The 19,002-nt window shown below is 40.2% G+C and overlaps 1 long non-coding RNA gene and 3 other non-coding genes across 4 annotated transcripts; 3 read left to right on the top strand and 1 right to left on the bottom strand.

Annotated features, from left to right (window-relative positions):
- The first annotated feature begins 3,735 nt into the window (after positions 1 to 3,735).
- On the top strand, positions 3,736 to 3,926 carry LOC143889004 (U2 spliceosomal RNA). The gene has a single exon (XR_013254633.1). It is a non-coding gene; the product is annotated as a U2 spliceosomal RNA (small nuclear RNA).
- A 3,023-nt stretch (positions 3,927 to 6,949) lies between these two features.
- Positions 6,950 to 7,147, top strand: LOC143888999 (U2 spliceosomal RNA). The gene has a single exon (XR_013254629.1). It is a non-coding gene; the product is annotated as a U2 spliceosomal RNA (small nuclear RNA).
- Positions 7,148 to 9,727: 2,580 nt separating this feature from the next.
- Positions 9,728 to 9,887, top strand: LOC143888988 (U1 spliceosomal RNA). Its single transcript, XR_013254618.1, has one exon. It is a non-coding gene; the product is annotated as a U1 spliceosomal RNA (small nuclear RNA).
- A 4,660-nt stretch (positions 9,888 to 14,547) lies between these two features.
- Positions 14,548 to 17,848, bottom strand: LOC143888374 (uncharacterized). The gene is made up of 2 exons (XR_013254569.1): positions 15,093 to 17,848; positions 14,548 to 15,019 (listed from the first exon to the last, which is right to left on the bottom strand). It is a non-coding gene; the product is annotated as an uncharacterized LOC143888374 (long non-coding RNA).
- Positions 17,849 to 19,002: the final 1,154 nt, after the last annotated feature.

Genomic DNA, 19,002 nt, shown 5'->3' with positions numbered 1-19,002 from the left:
CCGGATTCCGAGTGAAATCTCACCGGAGAAGACGAGAAGTTAGGCTTTCTAATGGTTGAAACTAGGGTTTGAATGGAATATGGGATTTGGGGCTTTGATGGAGACGAAAATAAGAAAATAGAACTAGAGGATGATATAAACACAGATCTAAGCAATAGAGGCAAAGTTTCAGATCTGGGAAATTTCAAAAGGATCTGAAAGGGATCTAAGAAATAAGGATGATGATAATTGATCTAGGGTTGAAATTTGATAAAAATAGAGATGAAAAGTGAAGGATATGATCCTCGCCGGAAAATAGACCGCCGGATTCCGGCAAAATATGCCGAAGAAGATGAACGTGAGATCCCCTTTCTTGTTCTCTCAATCTCTCCCTCTCTTTCTCTGCCTTGTTAAAAATGAGATCCCCTTTCTTTTTCATAGCTGAAATTAAGAGAGAAATGATGAGATTAGAGAGGGATGGAGGTAGAATCATTGATTGTATTGGCTGGAAGGAGAATGAAGAGGGTTTGATGGTGGTGGTAATGGAGGTTTGGGACCGGAGCTTGGCGATGATGGCTTTGGAAATGGTAGATAGAGGTGGTGGTTGCTAGGGAGAGCCGAGATAGTGGAGATCGTGACCATAGGGTAGCAAACCCTCCTCATCTTCTTCTTCTTCCCTCTCTCTGCTTCAGCGAGAATGATCTCCTCCATTTTTTTTTCGCTGCTCTTTTTTTTATATCACTTGGAGGCTGTGGATATTGGCACACCCCAATTGATGGGCACACCAAAACTGATGGGCGCGCGAATTTGATTTGACTCCAGCCAGACTAATGCACCTCCCTTTTTCCTTTTTACATACATGATATTCCTACCCTCCCATTTCAACTGGACAGCCCCCTTATGCAGATAGTTCACCCCCCCCCCCTTTTCATTCACATTTCCATTCTTATTTGGTTCGCTTGTTAGGTGCAAGCGCTCAGACCTCGACGAAACTTTGCAGGGACCCTGGTGGGACCCTAACCTATCCTTGGATGAAGATTGGGACCCTAATGAACTGATTAGGCAAGTTTTCGATCAAACAAATTTAATAAGGGAGCGGTCAAAATGGGGTGTCTACACACCCTTACTGAACTCCTTATCCGGCAGTGGGACATCTTGTGGCTATGTGCTATGCTTCTACATCCTCCTCCGTTGGACCAGCAGTACATGATGATTGTTTTCTTATCTCCTTGGCCGACTATGATGAGTTTTTATGCCTGTGTGTGCACCGTCGAGCACCTACTGCGCCCTTTGCATAGCCCAGTGGTTCGCCCACTGTACTTCTTACTACCTGCAGGTATTGGATTTTTGATTTCGAGGCCTCTAACCATTTGATGGGTAACTCTGCTTCCCTTAGTTCATTTCAGCCTCTTCATCTGGCCTCTGCTGTTACTCTAGCCGATGGGACAACTGCGCCCATCTCTGGTAATGTTACTATATCCCCTCATTCTTGTCATTTCTTGTCATCGGTACTCTGTATTCCTAAGTCACCATTTAATTTACTTTCTGTTAGCCAACTTACCAAGAGCTAGTCTTAATTGTTATGTCTCTTTCTTCCCCTCTCATTGAGTTTTTCAGGATCTTTTGATTGGGAAGATGATATCTTCGGGTCGTGTGGTAAATGGACTTTATCACCTTGATTGTGACCTTCCTTGTGCCATGTTGCACACTTCAGTTGATGCCTATCAGTGGCACTGTCATCTCGGCCATCCCTCCCTTCAGCGACTTCAATAGTCTTTTGTTGTTTCTGGCCCACTTTAGCCCTTTCAGTGCGAGTCCTATGAGCTTGAAAAACACCATCATGTGTCCTTCCCGTCCCAGGTCGTTGGCCAAGCCTCTACTCCTTTTGATCTAGTGCATTCTGATGTATGGGTTCTCTCCAGGACCACTTCTCTCTCTGGTTATCGCTATTTAGTCAGTCATCATGAGGCCTTGGCAAGAAATAAAAATCTATGATATGTTGGTTTTCACTTGAAATTTGCTAAAATGACGGTGGCTGTTATGCTCTTTCGTGACCGGCATTTTTGGGCCCACTGCACCACATGGATGTGATTGGATCTGTTGATCGAATTAGAGACCACAAGTTTGACCTTACTTTGATCGGATGATCCTAGCCCCTTGATTTTGGAGCCTTATTCTAGGATCCCTCTAAGAAAAGTTAAACTGTTGATTGTTTTAGTACTTTATCTTAAGGATGTGATCTTTGTTCGGATGATCTTGGCCTCCATCTTCCATACCAATTGTGAAATTATGAGTCCTTTATTAGCAAAAACTTGTTTATAGTTTAATGCATTTAATTTTTAGGCTTATTTATCTCCATGGTGGTGCCCAACCCAAAGATGTAGTATGAGGCTAGCATTTCGATACATGGATATGGTTTAATGGGTTGATTACACCAGGGAGATAAATAAGACAAGCAAAATCTAGTTTTTCTTTTTCTATAATTTGGATGACATGTAAGTTGATTGTTTGGTTTTCCTCTACTTCTGCAGCAGCCCTGCAACTTTGGCAATGGAGAAGAAAATCACCGAAGGTTGTCATGGCAGCTGACCTGTCTTTGTAAGGTGCTACAAGCAGCCATCATCTAACATTCGGTTTTGGACTCAATCAGTTCTTAAATTCCACAAAAGCAGAGTGATGGATGCTTTAAGGTAGAGAAACTTCTATATCTTGATCATCTTTGTAAGATATTGTAAGCAATAAAGAAGAAATCAACGCTGAATGATTTAAGGTGGAATCGAGTTTAGAGAGAGACATAGCCCCGATAAACAAATTTTTTACTTTCTTAGAAAATTTTTTAAAAAATAGATTAAGGATGTTTTTACACATTCCCTATTTTTTGTAGAAAGTTTTATCTTAGAATTTTAAAATCCACATTTGAGTAGCTAACCAAACCTGAGATTTTCAATCTTAACAAAACTTTTTTTCCAATAAATAAAAATCCAATAGGTTGGATCAAATTTTAATAATGATCATTTGAGTAGTAAACTCACCCGTTTTAACTCTAATACAAAATTTGATCGTTAATTGGATGAAGAACTCAATTTTTGGTCCCTCAAAGGCAATATGTATGTGTGAGATAAAAGGATGACAAAATAATAGTAAATGAGGCTTCATTAATGGTAAATGTTATCAGCACTACTGTATTTTGATGAGGGCACTCCTCACTTTATTAAAAGTACGGTCGGCCCGCACCATAGGATGATCCAAACCGTCCATTAGATGGACCATAGTTTGAATAGGTTGTCCCCCAAAAATAATTTTCATTGGTTGATTCTAACCCTCGATCTATAGAGGGTTAAGATCAACCCTCTAACATTCAGATTGGAGGGATACGATCAGCCTATGGAAATGATTTTTGGGGCACAACCTATTTAGGCTGTGGCCCATCTAATGGACGGTTTGGATCATCCTATGGTGCAGGCAATACCTTACTTTTAATAAAATGAGTGCCCTCATCAAAACACAGTAGTGCTAATAACATTTCCCTTAATTAATCATGGGTTTATGATCAACCAATCAATGTGTTCCAAATGGCATCTGAATGGATTTGTGGTTGCGATTCCCATCAACGGATCCGTGGCACGCATAACAATAGCGCATTGCACTCACACAGATAGCGATTTTTTTATTGGGTTTAGTCCCACATCGGAAAGAAGCAAAAAAAGTATGTGAGAGAAGTGGTGATAAATTGAGCGGGCTGTATTTGTATAAAGCATACCTTTCTCGGCCTTTTGGCTAAGATCAAGTGTAGTATCTGTTCTTATCAGTTTAATATCTGATACGTGGCCCATCGGGTCACATGATATTAATCTAATTTCTTTTTGTGGTAGGGTCCACAACCAGTAGCTTGCTATTGGGGGCTCTTAAGCGTCGCCCATGCTTTGCACGGGCCTGGCGCACCCCTTCCAAATCTAATACATAATGTTGGGGATTTAGCTCTCCATCACTGCCTATGAAACCCGTATAAGGCTTTAGATGGAGTGTCTGTCTATGGTTTTGCTAAGAAGAGCTGGGGAGGGTGGGTAGAGAGTCTAGAGACACTGAGGGGTGTTGGTGACACATATTGTAGTCAAATCTTTATTGTTTTGTTCTCTTTTAGGGATGAATGGTATGTTGGGGTCAAATTTGGTTTAGAGCTTCTGGGTAACCTGGGAGCTCTTTTTCTTTTATCTTTTTATTTGGGATGGGTTAACAGAATATTGGAATTTGAATTTCCAGAAGTTATTGAATACTACTTCTATTGATTAGCACAAGGCATCAATTTTGGTGGGACAATTCATTTTTACTTTCACAAATCTCTGATTGGTTGGTTTGGTTTTTTTTTTTTTTTTTTTTTCCAATGAATATATTTTACTTTCACAACCTTTCACATTTTTTTGAGCGGCTGAGATTAATCCCACTAAATAACCATGGCTTCTAATCTCATCCCTTCACAAAAAAAGTGTAAGGTTGATTTTTGAGTGAGGCAAGGCAATTTTAAAAAAAAAAGTTAAGTTGGGATCGAACCTCCATCCTTAGAGTTGAAGAACAAAGTCGTATCCTATTAAGCTAGAGACTTAACCCCTCAGCGATCAGTACTCACATGCCAATTGTCTTCAAACTTAAGGCTGTTATAATTCACAAAATGCTATATGCCTAATCAATAAGAATAGTTTTAACAGAAAACACTTTTATTTATTTTTTATTATCAACTTCAAAAGAGACATAAGAGATGATAACATGGAGGAAGAGCTTAGAGATCGAAGTTGAGGAGGTAAATCATTGGTCCCGGCAGCAACAATACGGACCCTTACCAAAATCTGCGCATACGCCACCACCCATGAAACCCTTAGTAATGCACTCCACATAGCACTGTTGGTCGGAATTACAGCTGGGTGTGCAGCTATCTTTTGCTTCAACCTTCTTAACTGCATGCACACGTTACAAAATATATATAGATGAGAAATCTAAACTGTTGTAGATTTATTAATGAGCTCGAGAGAGAGTGTGTGTGAGGGAGAGAGATGAAGAAGAAGAAGTGGGTTACCTGAAAAGGAAGTTGTGATGAAAAGTATGAGCACAAGAGAAACAAAGAGGAAGCCTTTTGGAGTGTCAATGGAGAGCTCGAACAGCTTGATGATTCAAGGTCAAAGTGAGGAGGTTGTTGGCATTGAGTCATTTTTATAGCAAGGATGGGGTTGAAGCCTTATGATTTTATTTTTCTTTTTTCTTTTCTTTGAGATTTTGTTCTTTACATATTAAAAATATTGCAACTATTAGACAGCTAAGGAAATGACAATATATTTCTTAGATATTGTTAAAATCTGAAAATTTCAGATTTTCAGATTTTACTAATTGCCTAATCTAGCTAGTATCCTAGCATTTCGATTAGGGGTGCAACTTGGGTCGGGTTGAACCCGAATTTTGGGCGGGTTGGGTTGACAAAATTCGGGTTGGGTTGGGTTTAGGGTTTGGGTTTGGCAACCCGACCAAAATTCGGGTTGGGTTGGGCATCAGGCAACCCGACCCAACCCGTAACCCGGCAAAGAATAAGATTAACAAGTGACTTTTTGACATTTTTAGTTTTTCACGTGTTGTTTTTTCTAGCTTCTAATTTTCTATCCTTAAAAATATAATAGTGTATACTTTATATACTTATCAAAAAGTAAAAAACAAAAAGTAAAGGCGTTTCTTAACCTAGAAAGTATAAATCTTTATTCTCTATTTCTCTTTGAGAGAAGCCAGCAGCCTCCAATCCTCCATCGGACCATCTCTCATTCTTCTTCGGTTCTTCCGCCACAGGACCTACAAGGTTCTCTCTCTCTCCGATTTTTTTCATTAAGATTTAAAGAAGCATTTTTTTCATTAAGATTTAAAGAGGCATTTGATGGGGTAATTGATTTAAAGAGGCATTTTTTTCATTAAGATTTCAGCAGAAACCCAACTCAACTTGGGAAATCGGGTTGGGTTGGGTTGGGTTCGGGTTAGGGAAAAATCAATTTGGGTTGGGTTGGGTTAGCCAAGCCGGGTTAAAACTCGGGTTGGGTTGGGTTGGGGGTTGAAGTTTTTGGGTTGGGTTGGGTTGGCCCAACCCAACCCAACCCGACGTGAGTTGCACCCCTAATTTCGATACATCGATATGGTTTAATGAGTTGATTACACCATGGTGATAAATAAGACAAGCAAAATCTTGTTTTTCTTTTTCTATAATTTGGATGACATGTAAGTCGATTGTTTGGTTTTCCTCCACTTCTGCAGCAGCCCTGCAACTTTGGCAATGGAGAAGAAAATCACTAAAGGTTGTCATGGCAAGTGATATGTCTTTGTAAGATGCTATAAGCAGCCATCATCTAACATTCGGTTTTGGACTCAATCAGTTCTTAAATTCCACAAAAGCATAGTGATGGATGCTTTAAGGAGGAGAAACTTCTATATCTTGATCATCTTTGTAAGATATTGTAAGCAATAAAGAAGAAATCAACGCTGAATGATTTAAGGTGGAATCGAGTTTAGAGAGAGACATAGCCCCGATAAACCAAATTTTTACTTTCTTAGAAAATTAAAAAAAAAAGAAAAAAAGATTAAGGATGTTTTTACACATTCCCTATTTTTTGTAGAAAGTTTTATCTTATGATTTTAAAATCCACACTCCATCCTCTATGGCTTTGATTGCAAAGTACACTGGCAAATGGGTGTCCTAATGATGAAAGGGGCGTAAATATCATTTCCCTTAATTAATCAAGGATTTATGATCAACCAATCAAGATGTTCCAACTGGCATCTGAATGGATTTGTGGTTGCGATTCACATCAACGGACCCATGGCACACATAACAATAGCGCATTCTATATGTTCATTTTTTTATTGGGTTTAGTCCCACATCGGAAAGAGGCAAAAAAGTAGTGAGAGAAGTGGTGTATAAAACGAGCGGGCTGTATTTGTAGATAGCATACCTTTCTCGGCCTTTTGGCTAAGATCAAGTGTAGTATCTGTTCTTATCAGTTTAATATCTGATACGTGGCCCATCGGGTCACATGATATTAATCTAATTTTTTTTGGGGTAGGGTCCACCACCAGTAGCTAGCTATTGGGGGCTCTTAAGCGTCGTCCATGTGTTGCACTACTGCACGGGCCTGGCGCACCCCTCCCAAATCTGATGAATAAATTTGGGTATTTAGCTCTCGATCAATACTTAATGAGAAACCCTTATAATACAGGTTGAGAGGTTGGAAAAGGCTTTAGATGGAGTCTGTCTATGGTTTGGCTAAGAAGAGCTGGAGTGTGGGTAGAGGCACATAGGGATGGAGTGTTGGTGGTAACACATATTGTAGTCAAATCTTTATTGTTTTGTTCTCTTTCAGGGATTAATGGTATGCAGGGGTCAAATTGGATGGAGTGTTGCCGTGTTGGTAACACATATTGTAGTCAAATCTTTATTGTTTTGTTCTCTTTCAGGGATGAATGGTATGTTGGGGTCAAATTTGGTTTAGAGCTTCTGGGTCACCTGGGGCTCTTTTTCATTTATCTTTTTATTTGGGATGGGTTAACAGAATATTGGAATTTGAATTTCTAGTAGTTATTGAATACGACTTCTATTGATTAGCACAAGGCATCAATTTTGGCGGGACAATTCATTTTTACTTTCACAAATTTCACAAATCTCTGATTGGTTGGTTTGGTTTTTTTTTTTTTTCCAATGAATATATAGCTTATTGGTTATTCTTAGTTCATTATTGAGGAAAGTGTTCCTGCGCTGTAGCACAAGGAGCTCCCTGCGCCTTAGTGGCTTATAAAGCCTCCCATTCGTCACTTTTTGTGGACCTGCTATACGAATCAATGGGAGGCTTTATAAGCCACTAAAGCGCAGGAACACTTTCTATTTTAAATTTTTTTGTGAAAATTTTTACTTTGGAGGCAAATGATTAGCACTTACAATGGTTTACAATAATCATCTCAATCACCCTAATACATGCTTTCTCCAATTCGAAGCTATGGTGATGTTTACGCTTGCTTCAAGGGAAAACCCAATCCTCATGTCAAAACTCAGATTCAGATCTCATGTCATTTCATTGAATGATAGAGTACTTAAAATACAATGACTTCACCACATGGCATGACTCCATTCAACTAAACCGAAATATTCTCATAAAAGAACTACTAACACCACTCCAACAAACTTTATATATAAGACTTCTTCAACTCTTACTTCTAGTCACATACTTAACTCAAACGAACTCACTCTCTACGAAGATACACCCAGCGAACAGACGACTCCTTTTTTGGACACGTAAAAACAACACTCATCTACAATACTTATCTAACATCCATGTCGGACACGTACACATCATTCCCCTCCCCTTCGAAGAACATGGTCCTCTGGGTTAGCATCAACATTCTGAGTTTCTTTCTCATCCACTTCTTCTGCCCAGGAACCCTCCATCAAATGGAGCTTTTGGCTGTGTCCCGGAGAAAATCTTTCGCCACAATTGTAGCACAATCCTAGGGGCACGTCTCTCTTGGATTTGGGGCGAGTGAGTAGCGTAATTGTTGGGTGGGGCGATCCAAGCCGTCCATTTGATGTGCCACAACGTAAATAGGTTGTGCCCCCAAAATATTTCCATAGGATGATCGCAACCCTCCGATCTATAGAGGTTTCCATAATATGCAGCTTCTCTTTAGATCGGAGGGCAAGGATCCATCCTATGGAAATGATATTTTGTGGCGCAACCTATTTACGTTGTGGCCCATCAAATGGACGGCTTGGATCATCCGATGATGTGGGCCGTACAGTTCATTTCTAAAAATATGGGTGTACAAGGGAGGATTTTATCCTAGAAGAGGGTGCGTGGGTGCGGGGTATCACTGCCCAAAATCTATTGTAGTGATGGGGATATCACTGCCCAAAATCTATTGTGGTAACCTCCATGGTTTAAAATTTTGACCGAAATCCGAAATTTCGGGTTTCGGTGGACACCGGACATGAAATCCGTAGTACCTGAAACGTTACTTTATTTTGATCAAAATTTTGAAAATTCAGTCCAATATGTAAGGAATATCACCAAAAAATCTGGATTTTATTCATTATTTAATATTTTCTTGAAATGTCGGGTAATTTTGGCCGAAATTTTGTATGATATAAAATATTACTTTATTTGATTTGGTTGGATTTCGTCCGAGATTTTGGCCTGGATAATTCAGTTTTGGTCTCTTTAAGCAAAATTCTGATGGGTTGGGTTGGGTTGGGTTTTTGTTCTAGATGGGACCCACTGTCACTGTGCTGAAACATTCCTCAACTGAGTGATACTAGGCGCTTGATCAATGGGCCGCACATGGATCGTGAAAATGGAAAAAAAAGAAGCCCAACAGATCTATATTCAATGCAATGATCTCGAAATGGACGGCTTTAATCATCCAATCAGTGTTGATATTGGATCAATCTATGGTGGACCCCATCAACATCTCCAAAGTGTTCTGTAGTGGGATGGGGTTTTTTTCGTTACAATTTCATAAGGCCTACCTAATGAATGGTCCAGATCATGTGATGGCTCCACTAGTATGGTGTTTTCTAGCAACTATAGGTTGCAAGCTGCATATGTCAGCATTTATTTGGAATGGCTTGGGCGTGAAATAATAAAAAAGACTTGTGAACATAGTCCCACATCGGATGTGGAGTTGAAGGAGAGTTAAACGCGCATGTATAAAATAAAGGAAAGCAGATATGTAGAGCATACTTACCTGGACGGGGTCTATCGGTAATCAAGAAGGCCGATTGCCTAGGGCAACTGTCTCCATTGCACTTTGGAGGGGAGTTGTCTTACCATCTCCCCAAGTGGGAGAGTGGACGTCATAATTTGTGATAGAGGGGGTACGCGTTCGCGCGGCCCCTGCCATTATAAATTGAAGCTTTTGTTCTAACTCCTCCAATGAGAGTGTTGATATTGGATCAATCTAAACCCTGCCAATATTAAACGATTCCAAACTCATTTGTTGAGCTGGTGTGAGGCGCACACAACCAAAGGCCATGGGCTGGGCATGGCTAAGAGGGTGTGCACAAGGCATATGGCACGCAAGGGCCAAGGGATTTGCGGGCACTGGTGTGCAAATGCTGGCATTGGGGGGCACTGGTGTGCAAACCAGCAGATTGGTGGGTTTAGACATTGGCGGCAATGCCGCAAAGGAGTTGGCGCTAATCAAAGGCATTGGCGAGCAACAGCCAATGCGCACGAGACACCTGGCCAGCACATGGGTGTGTTTGCACATGGTGGGAACGGTTACAAAGAGTTCAAAATTGGGCAAAGGCATGCTTGGACTTGGTGTCTGTTTGAAATCAAGGAAGGCAACAGTAGGGCCGTTTTGGCACATGTTTGCACACTTGGCAGCAAGGCAATGGGCAAAGTGGTGTTGCACATGAACATCTTGGAGTCAAAACATATGGCTACTGCATACACACATGGCTGGACGATTGTGGGCTGTTATGCCACTTGTTGTCTTGTAATTTGTAAGTGCTTATGCACATGAATTGTGGATGTGTTGTACATTGGCCAATAGCCTTTAAGCACGGTGTAAATTGGCCAATGGCCTTGAGTTGGTTGCCGAAACTACCCTATATGAGGCAAAAACACCCCAAGCACATGGGCGATGGGAGTTTGTGTGTATTGAGAGAGAAAAGCTTCCTTGTAATGACTTTGGCCTAGAGTGAGAGTTTGAGAAAGAGGATGGCAATGGAGTTGCTTGTGGAGTAGGCATTGTTTGGCTGAACCACGTTAAAAATTGGTGTCCCCTGTGTATGTTTTTGTATCCATTATGTGCCCTGGTTTTCTTTGTGTGTGCTGTCCCATTTCTTTAGAGAGCCTCATTGTGTACTTGAGGGTGGGTTTGGCAGACTAAGTTGTCAAGACTTAGTGCCGTCACGGGTCCCTTTTTGTAGGAGCAATTTGACCCCGTGACAGTTTGGTATCAGAGCACAAGAGATCAAAGAGATAGTAGGCGGATCTGTTATGGAGCAACTGAAGGAAAGGGTTAAAAGGTTGGAGGAATTGGTGGGCTCGCCGGATGGAGACTCAAACATGGTGTTGTTGCAACAAGTTGCTGGACTTGTTATGGAGATGGAGACTCTCAAGAAGGTTTTTGAAGGCTGTAGCATCGACAATGTTCGTCACTTGTGAGTAACGCCTACAAGTGCAAGAATAAGAGATTGCCTTGTTGAAACAAGCAGTGTTGGGCCATGTTGGTGGGAGTGAAAGTGGCAGCCAAAGGGCCAAAGTTTCAGAACTTAAACCTTTTTCTGGAGTTCAATCAGCCGAGTTGGAGAATTTTTTATGGGACATGAACCACTATTTCAAGGCGGTTCGCACACCAAATGGGGACAAGGTGGAGTTCACAAGTATGTATCTTACGGGAGATGCAAAATTATGGCAGCGAGCAAGATTGGAGGACAAGAGTCATCCTCTAATCACAACTTAAGATGTGTTGGTGAAGGAAATGAAGGATCAGTTCCTTCCAAGCAATACAGCGTGGGTTGCAAGAGATGCCTTGAGGAAGCTCACGCTAGTAGCGTGCGGGAGTACGTGAAGCAGTTTTCATCCTTGAGGTTGGACATAAAAAAATGTCGGAGGACAAATTGTTCAACTTTATGAGTGGGTTACAAGGATGGGCTCAAGCGGAGTTAAGAAGGCAAGGTGTGAAGGACTTGCCTGCGGCAATTGCGGTAGTAGATGCCTTGACGAACTACAAGCAACCAGAAAGGAATTCCAGTGATGATTCTTCTAGCGATGATGGGAAGAGAAAGTCCAAAGCAAAGAAGAAGCGCAAGGCCAAATTCAATAGGAAGGAAGAGAGGCCCGCCAAAGAAGTGCAAGAAGAAAAGACTTCAGTCACTAAGAAGTTTGGGTGCTTCATTTGTGATGGTTCTCATCAAGCCTGAAATTGTACAAGGAATGAGCAATTGGGAGCTTTAGTTACGGAAAATGAAGGCGCTTCTAGTGGAACAGCCCGTGTTAATACACTCCAACTTCTCAATGCGATCCAAAAGGGGGGGGGGGGGGGGGGGGGGGGGGGGCAAACAGGGTTTGATGTTTGTAGAAGCAAGAGTTAATCGGGTGCAGGTCCTTGCAATGGTTGATAGCGGAGCAATGCACAAGTTTGTTTCCGAAAATATGGTACAACTGTTGGGTTTGAGGTTAACCAACGATGGGAGCCACATCAAGGCAGTGAATTCGGAGGCAAAATCTGTGCAAGGAGTGGCGAGAAATGTTCCTCTAAGTGTGAGGGAATGGAAAGGTGTTGTTGATTTCTTGGTGGTTCCGTTGGATGACTTTGATGTCATTCTTGGCTTGGATTTCTTTGTGCAAGCCAACGTATGTTTGATGCCTTACTTGAGGGGGGGTCTTTGTGATGGAGGTGCAAAGTCCATGTTTTGTGCCAGTTGTTGAAGTCAAAAGTGAAGTGGTTGAAAGGTGCTTAGTTATCAGGGTGGAGGATGGGCTATGGAAGGAGGTCATTTCAACCACATTGACAAAGGAAGTGGGGCACAAAAAGAAATAAGTGTTGGCAAAGGCATTTGGTGGAGAGAGTACAAAGTTTGGGTTAGAGGTGAACCTCAATGAAAAGAACCTACCAAGAGATCCAACGAGGATGTTGGATAGTTTCGGTGGGTGAGGTTTGTTAGCCCCCTAAATCCGTTGGCATAGGCATTGGCTTATGGTGGCACCTTGCACCCTTGCCAATAGCCAAGTGGGCCTAGGAAGTTAGGCCAAGAGGTAACAAGGTGGGAGGAGACCATGGCATATGGCCAATGGCATGAGAAGACCAAGTGTAGATGGGCTTGGCAAAGAGGTGTGGCAAAGACCTTGGTTGCACGGCATACGTGTGCAAGGCAGCACACAAGCAAAGGCCATGGGGTGGGCATGGCTAAGAGGGTGTGCACAAGGCATATGCACGCAAGGGCCAAGGGACTTGCGGGCATTGGTGTGCAAATGCTGGCATTGGCGGGTACTGTTGTGCAAACCAGCACATTGGCGGGTTTAGACATTGGCGGCAATGCACAATGCACAAAGGAGTTGGCGCCAAGCAATAGCATTGACAGGCAACATTAGGCCAATGCACACGACACAACTGGCCAGCATATGGGCGGTTTGCACATCGAGGGAATGGTTAGAAAGAGTTCAAATTTGGGCAAAGGCATGCTTGGACTTGGTGTCTATGTTTGAAATCAAGGCAACAGTTGGGCAGTTTTGGCACAGGTTTCTGCCAATGGCAAAGTGGTGTTGCACATGAACATCTTGGAGGTAAACCATCTGGCCCTATATGAGGCAGAAACACCCCAAGCACATGGGCAATGGGAGCTTGTGTGTATTGAGAGAGAAAAGCTTCCTTGTAATGGCTTTGGCCTAGAGTAAGAATTTGAGAAAGAGGATGGCAATGGATTTGACATGGAGCACACATTGTTTGGCCGAACCACGTTAAAAATTGGTGTCCATTTTGTATGTTTTGTATGCATTTTGTGCACTGGTTTTTCTTTGAATGTGATGTCCCATATCTTAAGAGAGCCTCATTGTGTACTTGAGGGTGGGTTTGGCTGACTAAGTTGTCAAGACTTGGTGCCATCACGGGTCCCTGTGTAGGAGCAATTTGACCCGTGACACATAGTAGCGGACACTTTCATAAATCTGTACTTCTTGTCTGTCTAAATAATGTCTCAGTTTCTTTCATCCCCATTAAAAAGTAAGCATATAGAAGATACTAGGGGTGCAAGTTTGGCCCTGTCAGCCCTGACCCGCCTTGAGCCCGAACATGGTCAGGGCTGGATTTTCTAACCCTGAGGGCGAGTCATGGTTCATTTTTTTAGACCATGACTCATCTCGGGCGGGTTTTGGGTTAATGCCTCGGGTACCGTGACCCGGCCCGACCCGATCCTGAGTTTTCTATTATAGAATTGAACCATCTGTGCATGTTTCTTTTGCTAATGTTTTCTATTATCTTGAATTGATGTTTCTTTAGATTATTATTATTAATTGTCTCTGTTGCCCGTCATGCTGTTGAATTCATATTGTCTTATTTTGTTCCCTTTCTCTGTTTATTGATCATTTTGTTCCATTTGATAAGTGGTTGCTTTATTTTTGGCACTCTTAACAGGTATTTGCACTAGGGTCAAGTAGGGCCGGGCCGGGCCGGCCTTGCCCAATCAGGGCCAATCAGGGCGGGCCAGGGCCAGCACAATACCCTGTAGGGCGGGTAATGGGTTGAGGTTTTCCGGCCCTGACTCAGGGTCAGGGCCGAGATAATGGGATCCAGGGTTGGGCTAGGTTTTGAAAAACCCGACCCAACCCGACCCTGTTGCAGCCCTACAAGATACTATATCATTACTGGCTGGATTTAAACCAAAAAGCTTACCCACCAAGCTTTCGCTAGCAAATTAACCAGTTAAACCAAAAGTTTCCCTTTGCAAATTAAATAAACAATGCCTGTGTAATCCATATCTGAAAAGAATTGAAAAGCTAACCATTCTTGGACATCAAAAACTAAATAACAAAAGATCTATAGCATCTGTACACCAATTTTGCAATCTTTTATACAAAGCCGAACCCACTTTACAATCCTTCGGGTTACAATTGGACCTTTTTAAAAAAAAACTACAACACAAACTTTGAATGAAAGCTCTCTAAGAAAAGAAAAATTGCAGAAGAAGACACTCTCCATGAATCTCTGCAATTAGGCGGGCTGAGTGAAAGCTCTCTAAGCAAAGAAACCTTGCAGAACAACTTGGAATCCTTAACTGCATAGTGATCTAGAGTGAAAGCTAAAAGGAAGTTTTGTTAGTAGATAAAAACCGAAACAGGTCTTCAATGCTACATATCATGGCATAACCTAGCAAAGCCCAAAATAAAATATCCCAAAGGAATCCAAAACAAATATCCCAACATCAAGTTAATAACAAAAGATTTAAAGAAAAGGAATCCATAAGGCCACAAGATACCATCTTTCAGTCAAGTCCAGACCTTTCATAAAGTTCGCAGCAATCCTGGAAAACCAAAGGGCAGATTGAAATTCATGAAAATTCTATTCATTGGACTAGATAAAAAAAAAAATAGCACCTCTAAAGCTCTAATCCTCCTTTTGTTGAACAATGTATCAAAGGTGATCCATGCATGTCAACATTTACAATATCCAACAACTCATCATTGCCAACCTGAAAAGTGAGACGTTCACTAAGTTCTCACCCAATCAAATCAGACGCTACAACAATTCAAAAACAACAGAAAAAACCATTCAACCCATCACAGAAATGCATTACTGAAAGGCACTCTTCTTGTGAAAATCATAATACAAATTTAAAATGTCCCAACTTCAAACCTGTTCATCAGAAAAGAAATAAGAAAGTCCTTAACAACCCCCCACCCCCCCCTCCTCTCTCAAATTCCATGCTTCGACATACGTTACAGTTAAAACAATTCAAAATGGTCAAACCATGAGTTGATGAAAACCAAAACAAACAAATATTTATCAGAACAGATCGCAAGAAATAATCTAGCAAAATCCAAAACAAACTATTGCAAATGAATCCAAAACAAATTTCACGAAATCATCTTATTGTACCCAACGTGTTCACCTTGGGAATGAGAAAATCCAAAGCTGTGTGTTATCCCATCTGAGAACGGGAATAGAGGAGTTAAGGTAATCCTAAGCTTAGGTGAGACCAGCACAAACACATCATCAAGAAAAATAACAAAATATTTGGAGAATGTAAGGATTCCCTCTTCTCATACACAGTTCTTTGAAAATAAGAAAATCCAAAACATGTGTATATCACATCTAGTGTCAGGAAAGAATAAGAGATGAAATAAACTCTAAGCTAAAGCGAGGCTGCACATGAGGAACACTAATGTAATCGAGACAAGAGGAATGCTAAACTGAGGGGCACCCTTGCAAAAACGGGATGAAAGGGCGGCCCCATTGGATCCACATCACTATAGCACATTTAACATCCTTTGACTATTACACTATTATAAATGCACTATGGTGATGTGGATCCAATGGGGGTCCCCTTACATCCCATTTATACAAGAGAAAGAACAATAACTCCAACTGCCTCAGGATATCATCTTTCAATCTTATGGTCCAGAGCCTTCAAAAAGTAGCAGCAATCCAGGAAAACCAAAGGAATGAGTTGAATTTCATGAAAATTTGCTACATCATACTAGAAAACTAATAACAAAATTAGCAAACAGCATCACTCCAAGCATAGAAACCTTAATTGTTGAACAATATATATCAAAGGCAACCTAGACAAGTCAATGAGACCATATGTCAAAGGCAATCTATGGCTTATTTCATCAAATTTGCTTCATCATACAAGCAAAATAATAGCAATTGACAAACAACATCTTTAAGCGTAGAAACCCCCTTTGTTGACCAATAAATCAAAAACCGATCAAGACGATTCAACATATACGACCAGTAACAAACCATAATTGTCGACCCGAAAACAAAAATGAGACAATGACTAATTTCTCGTCTAATAGAAATTGCTACTAACACAACAATTCAATTTACATGAAAATTTACTATTCGGTCAGAAATTGATTCCAAAAAAAGTAATTCTTATTGATGGGAAATAACAAGTTTTAAACACCCCCAGAAATCCCTTTGCTTTGACGTCAATTGCAATTCTCCTTGTAACAACCCTAAGGAAGAAATTAAACAACAAGAAATCCTTGGTCGCAAAACCATCAAGGAAAAACCAAAAATAACATGGCTCAAAGAAAAACCTGCTACTGTGTTTTAAATTTCGGTTTCGGGAGTGATTTCGGTCCTCACCGAAACCGAAATTTTCGGCCGAAATCCCGAAATTTCGGGCGAAATTTACGAAATGAAACAAAACAACTTTTTAATCGTGAAAAAATTTCGGACGAAATACCCGAAATTTCGTGAAATTATTATTTAATCATAAAAAATCTTTAAATCCTTAAAATTTCAGACGAAATTCTGGGGAAAAAAAATTTCGATTAAAATTTCAAAAATTTCGGTCGAAAATTTTATACCATTTCGGATAAACCCAATTTCGGTTTCAACATGTAAAACCGAATGTCCGTTTGAATTTCATGAAAATTTGCTTGAACATAAGATAGAAATAATAATAATTAGGAAAAAAATTATACTAAGCACAGACAACCCTTTTTTGGCAAGCATTGAGTGAAGGGAAATGCTATCTATATGGATCACGTCTAAAGAGTAAAAACATCAAACAAAAAAATAAGATGAAGTATAACCCTAAGTCCCTAAGCACGAACGAGGCAAAAATGTTAATAACATAAACATATCAAGATAAATAATAAAAGGTTTAAAGAAGGGGGATCAATACAGCCTCAAGACCCCCTCTTGCAACCCCTTCACAAAGTAGCAGAAACCCTAGAAAACCAATGTACCGGATTGAATTTCATGTAAAATGATTCATCATATAAGCAGAATAAAAGCAATTGACAAACAACATCTGGAAGCATAGAAACCCCCTTTGTTGATCAATATATCAAAAAACAATCAAGACTACGATCAGCAATAATCCATCATTGTCAACCTGAAAAAAGGAGAGACAATGACTACTTTCTCGTCCAACAGAAATTTCTACTAACACAACAATTTGATAAACATGAAAATCTACTATTCGGTCAGAAATTGATTCAAAGAAAGTATTCCTTATTGATGGGAAATAACAAGTCCTTAACACCCTCAGAAATCCCTTAGTTTGACATCAGTTGCAATTCTCCTTGTAACAACCCTAAAGAAGAAATGAAACAACAAGAAATCCTTGGTCACAAAAATTATCAAGGAAAAATATAAAAAAAGGGCTCGAATAAAAACCTGCTCCTGTATACAAGTCGGTAAAAATCGAAACAGAAGCTCCTTCTATAACCTGTAATAAAACCGAACGGCCGTTTGAATTTCATGAAACTTTGCTTGATTTAATAATAAATAGCAAACAACGATATTAAAGAAAGAACCATTTTTTTTTAATGGCAGAAGAGAACCGAAAGACAATCCTTTTTTGCACGATAAATCAAACGCGATATGAAAAATAAATCAATGGAAACCCTCTTCGTGAAGTGGCCAAGAGTTGATCAAAGGAAATGATATCTACACATGGCGTCTAAAAATATCAAACAAAAAATGAGATTAAGTATAACCCTAAGCCCAAATGAGGCAAAATTATGAATAACATAAACACATCAAAATAAATAATAAAAGATTTAAAGAGAGGGGATTCATACAGCCGCAAGAGACCTTTCTGCATCTTCACAAAGTAGCAGAAACCCTGGAAAACCAATGTACTGGATTGAATTTCATGAAAAATGCTTAATCATATAAGGAAAATAATGGCAATTGACAAACAATATCTCTAAGATTAGAAACCCCCTTTGTTGACAAATATATCAAAGGCAACCAAGATTATCCAACATCTACGATCAGCAAAAGCCCATTATTTTCAACCTGAAAACCAGACATTGGCTAATTTCTCGTCCAACAGCAGATGCTACTAAACCAACCATTCAATAAATATGAAAGTAACTCTTGTTGATGGGAAATAACAAGTCCTTAACACCCACTGAAATCCCTAGCTTAGACATCACATGCAATTCTCCTTGTAACAACCCTAAAGAAATGAAACAAGAAGAAATCCTTGGTCGCAAAATTATCAGGGAAAAACACATAATAAGATGGCTCAAATAAAATCCTCTTCATGTATACAAGTCGATATAATTTAAAGAGAACGTCCTTCACTAAAAACCTGTAAAACCTCATGTCTGTTAAAGGGGAATTCATACAGCATCAACCGACCTTATTTCAATCCCTTCACACAATAGTAGAAATCCTGGAAAATCAAAATGCCAGATAAAATTTCAAGAAATTTGCTTCATTATATAAGCAAAATAATAACAAGTGGCAAACATATGTAAGCATAGAAACCACCTCTGTTGACCAAAAAAATAAAAAAACAATACCTCTGTT

Source organism: Tasmannia lanceolata, unplaced genomic scaffold (assembly GCF_043159265.1).
Source record: "Tasmannia lanceolata isolate RefF3 unplaced genomic scaffold, GAP_Taslan_0.1 ptg000012l, whole genome shotgun sequence".
In the NCBI taxonomy this organism is placed as follows: Eukaryota; Viridiplantae; Streptophyta; class Magnoliopsida; order Canellales; family Winteraceae; genus Tasmannia; species Tasmannia lanceolata.
The sequence above is the reverse complement of the archived record's forward strand: the minus strand, read 5'-3'. Positions and strand labels throughout refer to the sequence as shown.